This window comes from Chlorocebus sabaeus, chromosome 13 (assembly GCF_047675955.1).
Source record: "Chlorocebus sabaeus isolate Y175 chromosome 13, mChlSab1.0.hap1, whole genome shotgun sequence".
Taxonomy (NCBI): domain Eukaryota; kingdom Metazoa; phylum Chordata; class Mammalia; order Primates; family Cercopithecidae; genus Chlorocebus; species Chlorocebus sabaeus.
Window position 1 is genome coordinate 31,986,541 of NC_132916.1, and position 18,822 is coordinate 32,005,362.

General features: G+C 41.4%; 1 protein-coding gene across 9 annotated transcripts in view; it reads right to left on the reverse strand.

Annotated features, from left to right (window-relative positions):
• The window catches only part of SCML4 (Scm polycomb group protein like 4), a 127,169-nt gene that overhangs the window by 53,520 nt on the left and 54,827 nt on the right, over positions 1-18,822 (reverse strand). The gene's annotated exons all lie outside the window — the stretch shown is intronic.

Here is an 18,822-nt window from a genome sequence, read left to right on the forward strand (position 1 = left end):
CAGCCAGAGACCAACCCTGAAGATCTCTTCACTCTCTCCCAAGCTCTCTGCTCACAAAAATCACTGGATCCTGCTGGAAAAGAGAGCAGGAGCCATTCCTCCAAGAGGCTGAGATACTGCTGTGTTTATTTCCTGCAGCATAGTGACAAAACTAGCCCAGATGTGGACACGAGAATGAGCAGCGGCCACCTTGATGATTTCACTTGAAACCACAAAGGAGGAGTTGAAATTTGCTCTTATAGAGTAAGGGGAAGATGAATAGTTGACGACTGGTTGATATCCATATTAACAAGTTACTCTTTATATCAAGACTAGTACAGAGACAAGCTTTTAATCTTAGCTCTCTACCCAAAAATAATGAAGAAAGTCAGTCATGTCCCTGTCTTCACCTCTGACCTATATCTAGACCTCATTCCAGACCAATTAAGTCGGTCTCTGGAAGTGAGACTCGCACATCCGGAGTGTTTAAAGATGTTGAGATTCTAATACACAGTTAAGTTTGGGGACCCTTGCCCAACACCAAAGCTTTTCAATTTTTGCAATCAGCCTTCTAGAGGGTCTCGTTGAAATGCAGATTCTGATTCAGGAGTTCTGGGCTGGGACAGGAGATTCTGCATTTCTAATGAGCTCCCAGGTATCACTGATGCTGCTGGTCCATGGACCACACTTTGAGTAGCAAGGTTGTATGTCCTATTGTTAACATGTGTGCAGTCCTCACCTATATCTTCACTTTCTTCCTGGATTTTAAAGATAGAATACTAATAATAGTCATGGAGAAATAGTATTTGAACTGCTACTTCCCCAGTCATTCTATATTCACTCATTTATTCATTCAACAAATATATATTGAGAACCTATTTCATGCCCAACACTCTTACAGCTGCTACGGAAACAGCAGAAGCAAAGCGTACAAAAATCTTTGGCCTCATGGAACTGGTATTCTGTTAGGGGGAGACAGACAATAAACAGAATAAATGGGTAAATGATATAGTAGATTAGATGTTAATAAAAGCTGATGATGAAAATAAGGAGGGAAGGGGCATGAGAAGTGCAATTGAGTTGTACTTTAGGCTGACATTTTAAAATAAGGTAGTTGAGGCATTTCTTGGGTGAAATTGCAGCCAAGATTTGAAGGAGGTGAGGGAGCAAGTCATACAGTGTCTAGGGAAAGAATATTCCAGGCAATGTCAATATCAAGCCCCAAGGTTCTGAGGCAGCTTGCTTTCTTTCTTTCTTTCTTTCTTTCTTTCTTTCTTTCTTTCTTTCTTTCTTTCTTTCTTTCTTTCTTTCTTTCTCTCCTTCTCTCTTTCTTTCTCTCTCTCTCCCTCTTTCTCTCTTTCTCTCTTTCTTTCTTTCTTTTTTGAGATGGAGTTTCGCTTTTGTTGCCCAGGCTGGAGTGCAATGGCGCGATCTCAGCTCACCGCAACCTCCGCCTCCCAGGTTCAAATTATTCTCCTGCCTCAGCCTCCTGAGTAGCTGGGATTACAGGTGCCCGCCACCACACCTAGATAATTTTTGTATTCTTAGTAGAGACAGGCTTTCACCATGTTGGCCAGGCTGATCTTGAACTCCTGGCCTCATGATCTGCTCAGCTTGGCCTCCCAAAACACTGGGATTACAGGTGTGAGCCACTCCTCCGGCCAACAGTCTTTCTGACTGTGGTCTTGAGAAGAGACTGAAAGAGGCAAAAGTGGGAGGACCACTAACCTACAGTAGCTGAGAGATGACAGTGGGTTGGATTGTGGTAATAGCAGTGGTGGTGGTGAGAAGTAGACAGATCCTGGACATGTTTGAAGGTGGAACCAACAAAATTTACCAACACATTGAATGTGGCATATGAGAGAAAGAAGGAAGTCAAAGATGACTTCAAGCATTGACACCAGGAGGGCTCTAGGTGGAGTAAGATTTTTTGTTGTTGTTGTTTGTTTGAAGGGAAGGAGGATAGAGTGGAGGGGGCTAGAGAAGATCAGGGGTGAGTTTTGGGCGTGTCGAGTTTAAGATACTTGCTAGATGTCCAAGTGGAGATATTACTAGACAGTTGCATCTAGTAGAGTATAGGGTTCTGGGGGAGAGCCTAAATGAAGACGTATGTTTGGGAATCATCAGTATAGAGTTGGTATGTCAGACCATAATAATGGAAGAGATCATCAGAGAAGTGAGTGTGGATGGAGAAGAGAAGGATCCAAACACTGAGCCCTGCAAGATTCCAACACAAAGAGCCTGGAGAAATGAGAAAGGAACAAGCAAAAGAAATCAGGAAAGAGCACCCAATGGGGTAGAAAGAAAACTGGGAGAGGGTGGGAGTATGGGAGTGAACAGAGACATTCTTTCAAGGAGGAGATAGTGGTTAACCACACTAAATGCTCTGATTAGACAAGAAAGACTAGGAGTGGCCATTAGATTTAGCAATTTATTAACAAGAAAGGTGGTGGCACAGTGGGTTGAACTGGAATAAGAAGAAATCTTTGCCCTCATGGAACTGACATTCTAATGGCCGGCGGGGCGGGGAGACAATAAATGAATAAATAAGTATACGATATAGTACGTTAGAAGGTGATAAGAGGCAATGGTGAAAATAAAGAAGCAAAGGGCATGAGAAATGCAATTGAGGAGTTATACTTTGAGTTGAGATTTTAAAATAGGGTAGCTCCTGATTGGGAAAACGGAAAGAGAGGGGCTGGGGTCAGTAAGTAAAGTCAACCCTTTCAAGGAGTTTTGTCAAAAAAGGGAGCAGAGAACTAGCCATAGCAAAGGAACAAAGTGAGATTAGAAGATTTTTTTGCCCCACCATGAGATACCACCTTGCTGGTAGCTATTAAGACAGCTACCACCAAAAAAAAAAAAAAAAAAAAAAAAAATACAAAACAAAAAATAACAAAATGAAAACCCCCCAGAAAATAGTAAATGTTGGCAAGGATGTGGAGAAACTGGAATCCTTGTGCACTGTTGGTGGAAATGTAAAATGGTGCTGCCACTGTGGAAAAGAGTATGGCAGTGTTTCAAAAAATTAGAAATAAAATTACCATATGACCCAGCAATTCCATTTCTGAGTATATACCCCCCAAAATTGAAAATAGAGCCTCCAAGAGGTATTTCACATCCACGTTCATGGCAACAGTATTTACAATAGCCAAAAGTCAAATGCATAGAGACGGAAAGTAGAATGGTAGTTGCCAGGGACTGGGGGAAGGTGGGAATGGGGAGTTACTGCTTAGTGGGTAGTTTTAATTTTGCAAGATGAAAATGTTCTGGAGATTGATTGCACGACAATGTGAATATACTTAACACTATTGAGTTTTATGGCAAACTCAATAATGGTAAATTTTAGAAATAATGGTAAATTTTACGTATTTTTTAGCAAAATTTTAAAAATTAATTTTAAGGATTCTTTGTTTTTTGTTTTTGAGATGGGAGAAAAAATAGTGTTTTAATGCTGATTAAAATAATCCAGTAGAGAGAGAAAAGTTGATTGTACAGAAGATTGTGTGGAGAACAGCTAGCATGAAAGGGCTTTGAGTAGGTGAGAGGGTAGGAGTGCATGAGGGAGGCCGTGGCCTAAGAAGAAACACATACTTTCCATCTATTGCAACAAGAAGGAAGACAGAATATAGAGGTTTGAATGCTGGGGTGGGTGGATGTGGAGGTGGGAGCTTGCAGAAGGTTTCTTCCTATGGCTTCCAATTTCCCCGAGATATGGAAGCTGAGTGGGAGGACAGAGGAGGTGGGTGTGGTCATGAACTGGGAGAGTAGGAGGGCTGGGGAGTGGAGCACGGCTGCTGAGCAGCATTGAGTGGGCACTGGGATGTGCAGAAATGAATGTGATATGAGATCAGTCAACAGCAAGCACATTGGCTGCACAGTGCTAAATGGGTGCTGAATTTGAGGCTCTCAGGGGAACCTCTGTATTAATCAGAAACTGTAATTAACAATAGAGATTTCATCTTATTCTGAGTGTGACATTTCAAAATTAAAGGACATATCCTGTAGGAATACACTGCTAAATATTATAAACATAATTTAAAAGAAACCTCAGTCATGGGAATGGGAGATCATAAACCTGCTTTGACTCAGTGACTCTGACTTTGGTGTGACTTCCTCATCTGCCAAGTGTCATGAGGGTGGTGGCCATCATGCCTATCTATGGAGGCCATGCACCAAGGGTCCCCTGACTGCTTTTCCAGGAATGATATCCCGCTTTCCATGTCTTGTGACGGAGAGGCTGGTGGTGACAGAGTTCCTGAGGACTTCAGGCAGTGACTTCTGGGATAATCCTGGGATAATCCTGGCTAAATCCTCCTTCACAAGCTTAAAGCCCCTAACTCCCAACACAGAGATAATAATGCTCACTGGGGAAAAATGGAATTGGCAAATTATTTTTTCCTCTATGGCCTTTAAGCAAATCACACAAAGATACTTGTGATTCTTCCCTAGAAAAATGACGATGATGATGACGACTAAAACATAAATATCCAGACACTGTTTACTGTTCATATAAACTTCCTAATGACTTTAACATCTAATGTTTTCTTACCATTCTAATATTTATTAGAGGCCAGGCGTATTGGCTCTCACCTGCAATCCCAGTACTCTGGGAGGCCAAGACGGGAGGATTGCTTGAGCTCTTGAGACCAGGCTGGGCAACATAGTGAGGCCTTGTTTATACTAAAAATTAAAAAAATTAGCCAGGCATGGTGGCATGTGCCTGTTGTTCCAGCTATTCGGGAGGCTGAGGCAGGAGGATTGCTTGAACCCAGGAGATTGAGGCTGCAGTGATCTATGATCATGCCACTACACTCCAGCCTGGGCAACAGAGACAGACTCTGTCTCAAAAAAAAAACCAAAAATTACTAGAGAGGAATCTGTTCATTGAACCCACCTCAAATGAAGTAATGGAATTATAATTGGCTGTTATTTCTGTCCATTTCTGCCCAAGTGAAATTACAGGGATTAGATTAAATTGCCTAATTGCAAGGAAACCTTCTGTATTCATCCAATCTGTAAAACAACTGCTAGACCTTTTGAATGAAAGAAAAAGTCACAAGCAACTATGGGTAGTGTATGGCTTTTTAAAAATATCCTTTGCTAGATAATAAATCACTAGTAGAAATACCCTTTTGACTTAGCATTCAGAAATTTCAATCTCATTGCTTAATATAAAGAATAAAAAGTAGCCTAGTGTAGAAAAGCGAGTCACCCATGATTTTAGAAAAGTCCTGAAATAGAAGAGCACAGATATGAGCCCACTGGCTAGAAACATTGCTGTGGTGTGATGAGGGGCCCAGTCCATTAGCACAAACCTCTCCCCAGTGGCATGGGGGGCTCCCTGTCTGTTGCAACCTATCCAACCTCTTCTCTGGCAGGGCATTTGTCTTTGCTGTTGTTGCCTTAGGTTTCTAAAAAAAATGCTGTCTATTTTGTTTTTTAAATGGACAAAATAAAACAGAGTGCTGATACAGTGGTTTCTAACACCATTCTTTAATATAAGGAACAAAAACTCCTTGCAGACATGGCTGATTTTAGGACTAGGGTAGGCAATATACAAGGGGAGCCTAGATCATCTTGTGATGCCAGAAAGTAAGACAATACTAAGGAAACAAAACACACACAATGGTGGGGATTGGTTACAGGGACATAGGTGCCAACTGAAAGAGCTCCCAATGGCCAAATTCGGACCAAGAGGAACAACAAATAAATAATGCAGTAATGGATTATAACTCAAAGTATAAAATAAATATTCATGAATCCACATGGACATAAATAGGTGGTTGACTCAGTAAATAAAAGGGAAAGAACAAACAACTCTCACAGGCATAAAAATTTCAAATTTATGTAGACATCCCACTCTCAAGTAGGTGAAACATAACTCCCTACTCCTTATGAATGGGCTGTGCACAGTGAGTACTTCCAAAGAGTACAGTATGGAAATGGAGGGGGAATGTAACTTTACAATGGAGAAACTTGATAAATAAGACTTCAACCACATGATTGAGGTCAACATCATCAGTAATAAGTCATGTCACTAGCATGTACTCTCACGATATGATGAAAATGCCACGTCACCTCTGGTATCTTCTTCCCCAAGCCCCCTAACCCTAGTCTAATCATGAGAAAAACATGAGACAAACCGAAATTGCAAAGCGTTTTGCAAAATACCCAACCAGTACTCCTCAAAACTGCCAAAGTCATCACAAAAGGAAATTCTGAGCAACTTTCCCAGCCCAGAGGACCTTAAGGAAACATGACAACTAAATGTTATGTAGTATCTTGGACGGGATCCTGGAATAGAATAGAATAGGGAAAAGCTAATTAAATCAGAGTAAAATATTGACTTTATTTAATAATGAAGTATTATGATGGGTTCACTAGTTGTGACAAACATACCACAGTAATATGAGATGTTAACAGTGGGGGGAAACCAGGTGCGGGGTACGTGAGAATTCTCTGTTTTATCTCTGCAACACTTCTGTAAACTGAAAACTATTCTAAAATAGTGTTTGTTTTCAAAATATTAAAAACAGGATGTGGCAGAGTAAACTGGGTAAATGGAGAGGAGGAGAGAAGAGAGGCCTCTTCCTGGCAGCAAGAACTGGAAGGAGCTTACTGTGCAGAACGCCATGCTTTGACATACAGGAGCTAATCCTGGGCCTTCAAAGCCAATAGCCCTGCCCAAGTGCAAGTACAGTTGCCACATTTATGTGAAATTCAAAACCTCAACCCAGCAGGTGTGGTGACCCCTCATCCAAGGCAGGGTCTGTGCTTTGCCTCATTAGAGAATACTGCTGGGACAAAGCGACAGGGAAAAGTGTCCCTACCAGCTGGAGTCTCCACCAGAGGGACTGAGGAACCTGGAATCAGCTCATCTTTCTTCTCCATTTATAGAACCAAAATATGGGCCTGGGGATTTTCTGACTCCAGTTGTCATTTAAGGGAGGACCTTGTCTAAACATTTGCTAGAACACCACTGGAAAGAATTGGGAGGGGATTTGGGGGAAAACTGAGATGTGCGGCCAAGAGGACACTAAAGGGGAGAGGGTCGGTTGATGTAAAACTCAAGGATTTTTCTAGAAACCTCTGGCTTTGGCAGTAACAGAAATGCTAGCTAAACATTGTTTGACAGACTGGCAGCAAGAGGTGGATAATCTGAGGATGGAGAGTGTGGCTGAGGAAGGATGAGGATGTATAGAGGCTACTGGCACATTCGCAGAGGGTAAGCCAACAAAGCAAAATTTTAAAATGTGTTTAGGGCACATGCAAAGGGATCCAGCTTTGCATCTGGATTGAATGTCCAGCGTGGCCTCTTGCTGACTCTGACGCTCAGTACTTAGGCACTTAGGCACTCACTTTTCCTCATCTGTAAAGATAATAGCCCTCACACAGGGATGTAGTAAGAATTAAATGCAGAAGTTTACATAATGCAAAATGAGAACTCAATAAATGTTAATTGTCATTATTGGTGTTAGTATTATTATTGTTACTTTTAGAAATTCCAGAAATGCAAATAAGTCCCAAGTTTCTTGTTCATGCAGTGATGGCAGGAGGAGGAAACTGCCCATCTTTCCTGGAACCCATCTACATTTTCCATGCTTATCTCTTGGGATCACATCTTCAGAAATCTCTGCAAAACCACCCTTTTTCCTCACACCTCGCAGATGATCCCCTCTGCAAATCATGCTTCCAATCCATCTTGAAATGGTTCCTAAGTGTTGCTCATGTAATAGCTATCCTTTCCAAGTGGCATCATCTAAGCCAAATCTAAAAAGGAAAAACAATAATTCATTCAATCAGACAGACATTTATTCAACAAAAACATCTTGAGCACCTACTATGTGCCAGGAACTGTTCTAGGTGCTGAAGATTCAGCTATGAATGGGGAAGATAAACTTCTTGTTCTCGATGAGAGCAACTACATGACCAGGTTAGGCCCATAAAGGGGTGACATTTAAGTCAGGATCCGAGTGGCTAGAGGTAGCCTGTTGTGACTGGAGAAAGCTTTCCAGGCAGACAGAACAGCTTGTGCAAACATTCTAAAGCTTCGCTTCTTCAAGAAACCAGCGTGGTTGGAACTGCGGGCAAGCGTCAGAATGGTGCAAGGTGAGGTCAAGCTAGGTGGTTAGGATGAGATAATGGCAGTTTTCTAAGTTGGTGTTATGCATTGAATTGTGTCTCTCTAAAAAGACATATGTTTAAGTTCTAATCCCCGGTACCTACAAACATTGGTTTTATTTAGACATAGGGTCTTTGCAGACGTAATCAAGTTAAAATGAGTGCATACTGTGTTAGGGTTGGTCTTAACCCGATGACTGGTGTGCTTATAAGAAGAAAAAAACTTGATACAGACACCTGTTTGGAGAGAATGCTATGTGACAACAGAGGCAGAGATTGGAGTAATGTGTTGACAGCCAAGAAACAGCAGGATTGTCGGCAACCACTAGAAGTTAGGAAGAGGCAAGAAAGGACCCTCCCCTGGAGTCTTCAGAGAGAGAGCATGGCCCTACTCACAGCCTGATTTCAGTCTTCCAGCCTCCAGAAAGGATGTTTTAAGCCACCCAGTTGGTAGTACTTTGTTACAGGAGCCCTAAGGAAACAAATACAGTCAGGATAACAAGTTTGGATTTTATTCTATGAGTGATGGAAATAATTACAGGATTTTAAGCAAGGAAACACATAAGCTAGTTTTCACTTTGTGAAAATAAATATGGTGCTAGGCCCAGTGGCTCACATCAGAATCTCTGAGTGCTGTTATCCTAGGAGGCTGAAGCAAGAGGGTCACTTGAGTTCACGAATTCAAGACCAGTCTGGACAAAATGGCAAAACCCTGTCTCTACAAAAAATACAAAAAAAAAAAAACAAAACAACAAAAAAAAAGCTGCCCAGCTGTGGTGGAATGCACCTTAGTCCCAGCTGCTTAGGAGGAGGAGGTGGGAAGATGGTTTGAGCCCAGGAGGCAGAGGTTGCAGTGAGCCGAGATTGCACCACTGCACTCCAGCCTGGGAGACAGAGCCAGACCCTGTCTCAAAATAAATAAATACATAAATAAGGCTGCTGTTAGGCAGAATGGATGGGGAAGTGGAGGCAAAGTGCAGAAAAGAACACTGCTAAGGAGGTATCACATTGTCTAGCTGAGAGACACTGGTGGCTAAACTAGGGTGGAAGTAGGGAGGTAGAAAGAATTGATTGGATTTAGGGTGTACTTTGAGATGGAACTGAAGTGACAGGTGACAGAAAGCACAACATCCAGGAAAATGTCTACATCTATTCACAAAATCTTTGCTGTAATAGTACATTTTTATTATGTTATAAAACATCAGCATTTATTTCCTTATTGCTGATTTGGTTAACTTACTAACTAGACTTATTATTGGGCAATAATACTGACTTTGTCTCTAAGTTTCAAAACATTCCTTCTCTAATACTAAAGTAATAAACCTTCAGAATGGCACAGTAAAATTTCTGTGCAGAACTTTGGGAGAGGCATGAAGAAAAGGAAATAATCCATAATTCCTCATCAGGGAAATGGACATAATTTCAGTCAACTCCACGTTGCCACCGCACTGCAGAGCAGTGGCAAGAATACAGGTCTTAGAGATAACAACTGACATTCTAGTCCTGGTTCTGCTGCCAACTCACATGGGACTCTGAGCAACTCACTCAGCTCCTCTAAGCTTCATCTTCCAAAGCCATTAAATGGGTTACAGTTGTTTGTTTCTAAGCTTTTCCCAACTCATAATGTTGTGTGTATAACTTTCATTAGATTATTTTTGAAAACATTAAAGAATTTGTGTCAAAACCAGTGTTAGTGCCGTATTTGGAATGTTAATGTAGCATTCTAAATTCTTTGAAGTCCTGTTTCTGGTAAGATGGAAAACTGGTTGTTAGGATCAATTGAAACCACTACAAATAATGAATAAATGCAAAAATGATTAAAAGTGTAGAGGAACTGACATATATAAAGAATAATCAGGCCAACATATAGGTGTAATCTGGACCATGGGCAATGCTATGAAGCCCAGGGCTCACCCTAAGAGCTACAACCTCAGGATAAGGGCATGCCAGCTGTAGACTTGTCCCATCTTCTCCCACCCCTATCTGGCTACAAGAAAAGTTGCCTTGACACTCAGGGAGGGGATTTGCAGAATCTCTGAGAAGATATTACCAGAAGCCAGATCTCACATAGATTTGCATCCCAAATTCACAGAACTTGGGTGATCAAGAAAACTTCAGGCTATGAATTTAGTTAAAAAATTACCCAATATGACAGTGTCTCGGGTGACTGGAAAGGCAAAAGAAAACACATCATCTCTGGAGAAAGGTTTCAAAGAAGTCTCAAAAATAATTTTTCAAGGTTGATGAATAACAGTCCAAAATACCCAAGCACACAAGGAAGCAAATGACTAAAGAAAAAATAAGCAATAAAAACACACAACAATAAAACCCCCAAAATATTAAGATATTTCAATTATTGAACTTAGATTATAAAAACAACTATGATACTATGTATAAAGATATAAAGGACAAGCTTGAAAATATATCTGAGGAATAAAAGATGATTTAAAAAACACAGTAAATTTGAAAAAGAAGCAAATTGAATTTTTATAAGTGGGAAATACAGTAACTAAAATTAAGGGGTAAATGGATAGACTTAACAGCATTGTAAACATAGCTAAAGAGAAAATTAATGAGCTTGAAGATATGTCAGAAGAAATTACCCAGAAAGCAGCACAGAAACCAATAGATGAAAACTATGGAAAAGAGGTTAAAAGACATGGAGAATATGAGAAGTCTCAAGCATTAGAGTTTCAGAAGAAAAGAATATGGAAAATGGAAAGGAGATTATATTTGAAGAGACAATAGCAGAGAATTTTCCAGAACTGATGAAAGAGTTCAACACACAGATTCAGGAAGTTCAGCAAATCCTAAATAGGATGAATAAAATATAATTCCACACGTCAACACAATGAAGTGAAATTATAAAACACCAAAGACAGAGAGAAAAATCTTAAAATTAGATTAAAAATGCAGATTACTTTTCAAGAAACACCCAAATAAGTTAGAAAAGTAATTGAGTTCTCTACAACAATGAACCCCAGAATATAAATATAATATCTTTGGTTTTTTTTTTTAGACAGAGTCTTGCTCTGTCACCCATGCTGGAGTGCAGTGGTGCAATCTTGACTTACTGCAACTACCGCTTCCTGGGTTCAAGTGCTTCTCCTGCCTCAGTCTCCCAAGTAGCTTGGATTACAGGCAGGCGCCATGCCAAGTGAATTTTCACATTCATCATGTTGACCAGGCTGGTCTTGAACGCCTAACCTCAAGTGATCTGCCTGCCTTGGCCTCCCAAAGTGCTAGGATTACAGGCAGGAGACACCGCACCCGGTGAAATATAATATCTTCTATGTTCTTCAAGGGAATAACTGACAATCTAGACTTCTACACCCAGAAAAAAAAAGTGAAGGTAAATAAAGATACTTCCAAACAACGAAAACCGAGAGTTTATCACTAGAGGACCTATATTAGAGGAGCTGCTTTTCATTTTACTTCAGGCAAAATGAAAGAAACCCAGGTGGAAGGTCTGATATGCAAAAATAAAGACCTTTTTTGGAAGTGGTAAATAATTAGGTGAATTTAAATGAAAATGACTGTGTAGAACAATAATAATGATGACTGGACGGGTTAAAAAAGAAAAAATTAAAATGTATGGCAACAATAATATATAAGTGTGGGGGGCAGAATATAAATGGAATTAAAGTATACTACGGTCCTTGTATTATTTAGGAAGAAGCAAAAGTATGGTTAACTTTAGAAAACTCTAATAAGTAAGCATGCTATAATTTTTAGAGTAACCGTTAATACAATAGAAAACAGAATGCTTGACCACCAATGAATGGGAAAGAAAAAAATTAAATAATAAAAAGCAACCCAAAAGAAGGCAGAAAAGACAGGTAAAAGGAATATATAGAATACAAAAAAAAAATCAGTATAGATTTAAGCCCAAATTTATGGGTAATTTTTAAAAATATAAATGGACTAAACTTCTAATTAAAAGACAAAGATTGTCATATTAGATGTTATAGGTTGAAATGTGTCCCTCAAAAACATATTGAAATCTCAACCCTCAGTACCTGTGAATGTGACCTTATTTGAAAATATAGTCTTTGCAGATGGTCGAGTTAAGATGAGGTCATAAGTCTGGGTCTTAATCCAATGTGGTATCTTTATACAAAATGGAAATATGGATGGAGAGGCAGACACACACAGATGGAAGATGATAGGAAGACATGGGGAGTAAGCTATCTACAAGCCAAGGAAAGCCTGACACTATCAGAAGCTTGGAGAGAGACATGGAACAGATTCTTCCTTGCAGACTCAGAAAGAACCAACACTACCTGCACCTTGATCATGAACTTGTAGCTGCCAAAACTCTGAGACAATAAATTTCTGTTGTTTAAGTCACCTAGTTTGTTGTGTTTTGTTACATCAGCCCTAGAAAATAAATGCACTCTTTTTTTTTTTTTTTTTTTTTTTGTCAAGGTCTCACTCTGTCACTCAAGCTACAGTGCAGTGGCATGATCATGACTTACTTCAGCTTTGAGTTCCTGGGCTCAAGCAATCCTTCCACCTTAGTCTCCCAAGTAGCTGGGACTACAGTTGTGCACCATCACAGATGGCTAACTTATTTATTTTTTGTAGAGGCAGGGTCGTGCTATGTTGCCCAGGCTGGTCTCAAACTCTTAGGCTCAAGTGATCCTGCTGCCTAGCCTCCCAAAGTGCTGGAATTACAAGCATGAGCCACGATGCCCAGCCTAGATTTTTGCTTTTTTGATTATGTTCCCCTTCCTTTCCTTCCTTTCTGTTATGGACTGAATGTTTGTGTCCCTCCAAAATGCATATGTTGAAGTACTAACTCCCAGTGTGAAGGTATTTGGAGGTGGAGCCTTTGGGAGGTAATTAGGTTTAGATGGGGTCGTGAGAGTGGGCCCCATGAAGAGATTCATGTTCTTTTTTTTGTATGTTTTTGAGACAGAGTCTCGCTCTGTCACCCAGGCTGGAGTGCAGTGGCACCATCCCAGCTCACTGCAACCTCCATCTCCCAGGTTTAAGCAATTCTCCTGCCTCAGCCTTCCATGTAGCTTGGATTACAGGCACCCGCCATCATACTAGGCTAATTTTTGTATTTTTAGTAGAGACAGGGTTTCACCGTGTTGGCTAGGCTAGTCTCAAACTCCTGACCTCAAGTGATCTGCCTGCCTCAGCCTTCCAAAGTGCTGGGGCTACAGAGGTGAGCCACCACGCCCAGCTGCATTGCCTGAATTTTTAAAATCAGAATTAGAAAAACAGGATGAAGAGAAAAATAAGCAATGAATGGATGATTCTTATTTTCTGGAAGTTTCTACTGAAACTTCCTGGCCAGGATTAGTGTTCTTAAAAGAAGAGGAAGAGAGGTCAGAGCGCTTGCTCTCTCTGCCATGTGAGGACACAGTAAAAAGGCAGCCGTTGCCAAGACAGCCCTCACCAGAACTGAATCCTGCTGCACCTTGATCTTGGACTTTACAGTCTCCAGAACGATGACAAAATTATTTTCTATATTGAAGCCACCCAGGCTATGGTATTTTGGTACGGCAGCCCAAGCTGACTAAGATAACTCCCCACCTCTGTTTAAGGAAGACTAACTTTGTCCATGTCCCTGCCCATAGCTTTCCTTGTGGACACATTTCTCTTTGGAACTCACATTCTTTCTTCATACAAAACTCCCTTGGGGTTCTGAGGAGATGCTGCAGGGGAGCAAAGTTAGAAGAAATTGAATAACTCACTATGTTTAACCTCAAACTTTAGTCTAAAAACTTGCCTGCTGGAAATGCAAATTGGTTCCAATAATAAGAATCTTGTGGCCAGTGACCTAATTTCATTCCTAGGAGTCAGCCCGTAACTGGGTCTACTCATATCTTTTTCCTTCTGCACTTGGGGGAGATATTAAACACCCAAGAGATGGAAGGGCTGGTACCGTTTGGCCTTGAGGTCAGCTTTGGTCAATTCTGGGATTCTAATTAAATAATCATTGCACTAACACTTTCTTAGGAAAGTAAAATTACCCAAATAGAATAGATTGCCTTCATCACAGTGAAAGCAGAAGGAGATGCTTGGAGGTGGAAGTGGAATAGCCCACCCTTTCTTGTGCCTTTCAGAGACGCAAAAGAGGTGGGATAGGATTCGGATGCTGGGGCTTTCTCCCACCAACTCTTTGTTGGGTTCAGGTGCTGGTCTGTATCCAGAGAGGGGCTGAGACTGGTGAGGAGGTGGAGAGGGCTCCTGCTCTGCCTGAGGTGGGAAGGAATGGTTTCATTTCCTCCTCACCGAAGGAACCCAAGAGAGGAGAGAGTGAAGCTAGTATTCCATGGGTACCAGGAGAGAGAAGGAAGAAAAAGAAAAACAAAAAAGTACTATCTGATATGGTTTCACTGTGTCCCCATCCACATCTCATCTTGAATTGTAGCTCCCATAATTCCCATGTGTTGAGGAGGGACCCAGTGGGAGATAATTGAATCATGGGGGTGATTTTTCCCATGTTGTTCTCATGGTAGTGAATAAGTCTCACCAGATCCGATGGTTTTTAAGGGGAAACCCCTTTTGCTTGACTCTCATTCTCTCTTGTCTGCCGCCATGTAAGACATACCTTTCGCCTTCCACCATGACTGTGAGGCCTCCCTGGTCACGAGGAACTCTGAGTCCATTAAACCTCTTTTTCTTTATAAATTACCCAGTCTCAGATATCTCTTTATCAGCAGCACGAAAACAGACTAATATACTGTCCTTAAATAAAGAAGAATTCAGAAAAGCATCTATCCATGAGAGTCATTTAACGGAAGCTGTCTGCTATGGCCTGCAATCCTAACAATCTTTAGTAGAAACCACACATTTCAAGAACTGCTTGGTGTGACTGGGTTTCTTACAGAAACTGGTGAGGGGGTCAAGTTCTGTGCATCAGTGGCAATGGGATCAAAACCGTCAGCCCAGCTGATGAGAGCGGGGACGTGGACGATCCGGGTACCAGCATCCTGAGCCCAGCAGAACTCTGATCAGCCAGGGGCTGAAGCCAGCTTGTACTAGTCCATGAGAGAGGACTGTTACATCTTCAGGAGTATTGCAAGTGGATTGTTAAACACAGCCCTTATTAAAAATTATGAGGCGGAGCTTGCAGTGAGCTGAGATTGCACCATTGCACTCCAGTCTGGGCAACAGAGTGAGACTCTGTCTCAAAAAAAATTTAAAAAATAAAAATTACAGTATATATACTTACAAGTTAATAAAGTTTGTAGGGAGTCTCTGAACCTGCTCTGGCTCAGGAGGCTGCCCCATTCACAAATCTTTTTTACTTAGTGAAACTAAACAAACAAACAAATAAAACGTTTGTTAAAAACAAAAGTAATAAATACTGACAACTCATCACTTTCTAATTTTACGACTGCATCTGTATTTCCAAGGGTTTGCTGCTGTACATCTTTTCCCAAATCCGTATTCAGGGACATCACATTTGTGGATCAATATTGGCCATGAAGGGAATATTTACACCTTAGAATCTACAAAATGCTGTGAATTAGAGCTGGGCTTATTATTATGTTGATTTATAGACTTTAAAAAGTGATGGAGAAAATTCTAAAAATGCCAATTAAATTTAAAAGCATGTCATGTCTATAGCTGTTACACTGTGAATAGCACAAAAAACTTAAATTCTTTTTTGTCTTCAAAAACTATTATCCAATCCAGGCACGGTGGCACATGCCTGTAGTCCCAGTTGCTTGGGAGGCTGAGGCAGAAGGACTGCTGGAGGCCAAGAGTTCAAGGTTGGCGGGGTACAGTCCTCACATCTATAATCCTAGCACTTTGGGAGGCCCAAGTGGGCGGATCACCTGAGGTCAGGAGTTCAAGACCAGCCTGGCCAACATGGTGAAACCCTGTCTCTACTGAAAATACAAAAATTAGCCGGGTGTGGTGGTGCACGCCTGCAATCCCAGCTACTCAGGAGGCTGAGGCAGGAGAATTGCTTGAACCTAGGAGCCGGAGGTTGCAGTGAGCCAAGATTGTTCCACTGCACTCCAGCCTGTGCGATTGTGTGAGACTCCGTGTCCAAAAAAAGAAAAAAAAAAGGAGTTCAAGGTTGCAGTGAGCTATGATCTCGCTCCTGAATAACCACTGCACTCCAGCCTGGGCAACATAGCATAATTAAACCCTATCCAAATGAAAAACAAAACTATTATCGAATTTAGCAAGGAAGTCATTCGCAATCTTGACTAACAAGGAAAACTCTGACATACGACCTCACTGTTTACGGTCGTTTTACTCTTTTAACATGAGTGAAATAACAACTAACATTCATGTCAGAGCTACGCTCAGAGTGCCGGCTGTAAAACATTTACCAGCCTACCACTGCCTCACATCCACCACTGAGCCTCAGCCCTGACCCCTGTTCCAGCCCTGGGTGCATGGGCATTGGGGGGTAGGCAACAGAAGACACAGGAGAGACAGTCCCTACCCTAGGTGCTGCACAATGTTCAACCCAAGGAAATGGCCCCCACCTCGTGACTGTGTCATAATTTCCCCCACAGACCACAGATGGCAATCCATACCTACCATCAGCAAGAGAGGGGCCCTGGGAAGAGGCACAGGAATGGTATTAGGTAGCCACTCTTCCCATCTGTACTACTAAGCTATCTTTTTTTCTTTTTTTGAGACAGAGTCTCACCCTGTCACCAGGCTGGAGTGCAGTGCTGTGATCTTGGCTCACTGCAACCTCCGACTCCCTGGTTCAAGTGATTCTCCTGCCTCAGCTAGAATTACTGACACGTGCCACCACGCCCAGCTAATTTTTGTATTTTTAGTAGAGACAGGGTTTCACCATGTTGTCCAGGATGGTCTCGATCTCCCGACCTCATGATCCACCCACCTCAGCCTCCCAAAGGGCTGAGATTACAGGCATGGGCCACCACGCCTGACCTATTAAGCTGTCTTTAATGTCTGTAATACAACTCCAAGCAATACAACATCTGGACTGCCACAGAACCAGTGATGCCAGTTCAACAGTTCTAATGAAAACACGTTTAGAAAGAGGCTTTAAACAAATGTTGAGACAAACAAACAAAAACCCTTTCTACTTAAATTTGAATATTCTCTTACTTGAGATTTTTGTGAACTTGACTCTCTTGTTACACAGGGCAAAGAACCCCTACTTTTTTGGGAAAAAAAAATAAGGAAGAGAGAACAAAACAATCCAAAGTACTGAAGGATTGCAAAACATTGCATTTACTCATATTAATTAGAAAATTACTTTATCAAGTGAATTTTCCAGTTAACTAAGCCTGTCCTTTAGGTACTCAACAGTAGCTGCTAGCTGTTCCCAAATACCCATTCTCCTTTCTTCCTTTAATAATGGACTTCCTGAATTTTAGCTGATCACTTGGTAACGAGCACTGTATTTTCTAGCTTTCCTTGGAGCTATGGGTGGCCGAGTGACTAACTGCTGGCCTGGGGAACGCAAATTGTAATGGATGTGCGACTTCGAAAGTTGAGCCCTTCAAGGAGACAGGCATGCCCTCTGCTAGCTCTGTGTTCCCATTCTGTTTTCTAAAACAGTGGGACAGTGGGACCTGGAGCAGCCATATTAGACCAGGAGGTAGAAACTGTGTATTAACAATGGAAGACCTGGCAGGGCCTGGTGCTCACACCTGTAACCAGCCCAGCGCTTTGGGAGGCTGAGGCAAGAGGATCTCTTGAGCCTAGGCATTCAAGACCAGTCTGGGGAACTCAGTGAGACTTCTTCTGTACAAAAAAAAAAAAAAAAAAGTAAGGCATGGTGGCGTGCATCTGTATTCCCCATAGCTCAGTTGCTTGACCCGGGAAGGTCGAGGCTACGTGAGCTGTGATAGTGCCACTGCACTCCAGCCTAGGTGACAAGCAACAATACAGGAACAGCCCGGGTCCCCACCCCACGGAGCCATCATACCAGCCTTCCCACACTTTAACATGAGGGAGATATTAGCTTCTTTTTTCTTTAAAGCCACTATTATTTGGCCCTTGTAACAGCAGCTAAATTTGTATCCCGAATGACACAATTACCCACATTTTAAGTCATTTTGTTGTTAACATTTCAAGGATGATATCCTTTCTAGAACATGCCACACCTTTCTTAACTCATTAAACAGAGCAGACAGAACATCATTTACTCTTTTTTAACTTGAGAAGCCTAATTGCTGTTCTGAACAATAATACAAGGCGATGGCTGAGGGGTGGAGGGCTGCTGCCTCCTGTGGGCTTAGTTCATTTATGCCTAAGTCTCGCAGTTTTTCTGCAGTTCTTTCCTCTCACTCTCAAACTATCAAGGATCAAATAAGAAATACACATAAAATGCTTCCACTTGGAACGTCAAACGTAAAAGTATTCAATAAATGTTTTGTTTGATTATGATTGCTATTAGTATTATTATTACTTTGTATTGGGGACAAACAGCTATTTTTCAAAACTCAGCACTTGTTTCTTCTGCTTAAATAAAAATCCCAACCAGGAAGACACAGAAGATTGAAATCCCACTATTAGAGTCATTATAACCAGCTGCCTCAACAGAATGGAAACTACGATTTGTTCTTAGTGCAGCACCTCTCTGTTTCTTTAAAAATACCTTGGTGGTCTTTTTGGTCATGAAATGTAAGGAAAATCTACCTATTGATCTTGGGGAGTCTCTGAACTAAGGACCTCAACCAATAGCAGATGTTTCAAATGGAGAGGTAAATGCTCTCTTTGATAATGAACAAGGCTATTTTCATGGTAGTCAGA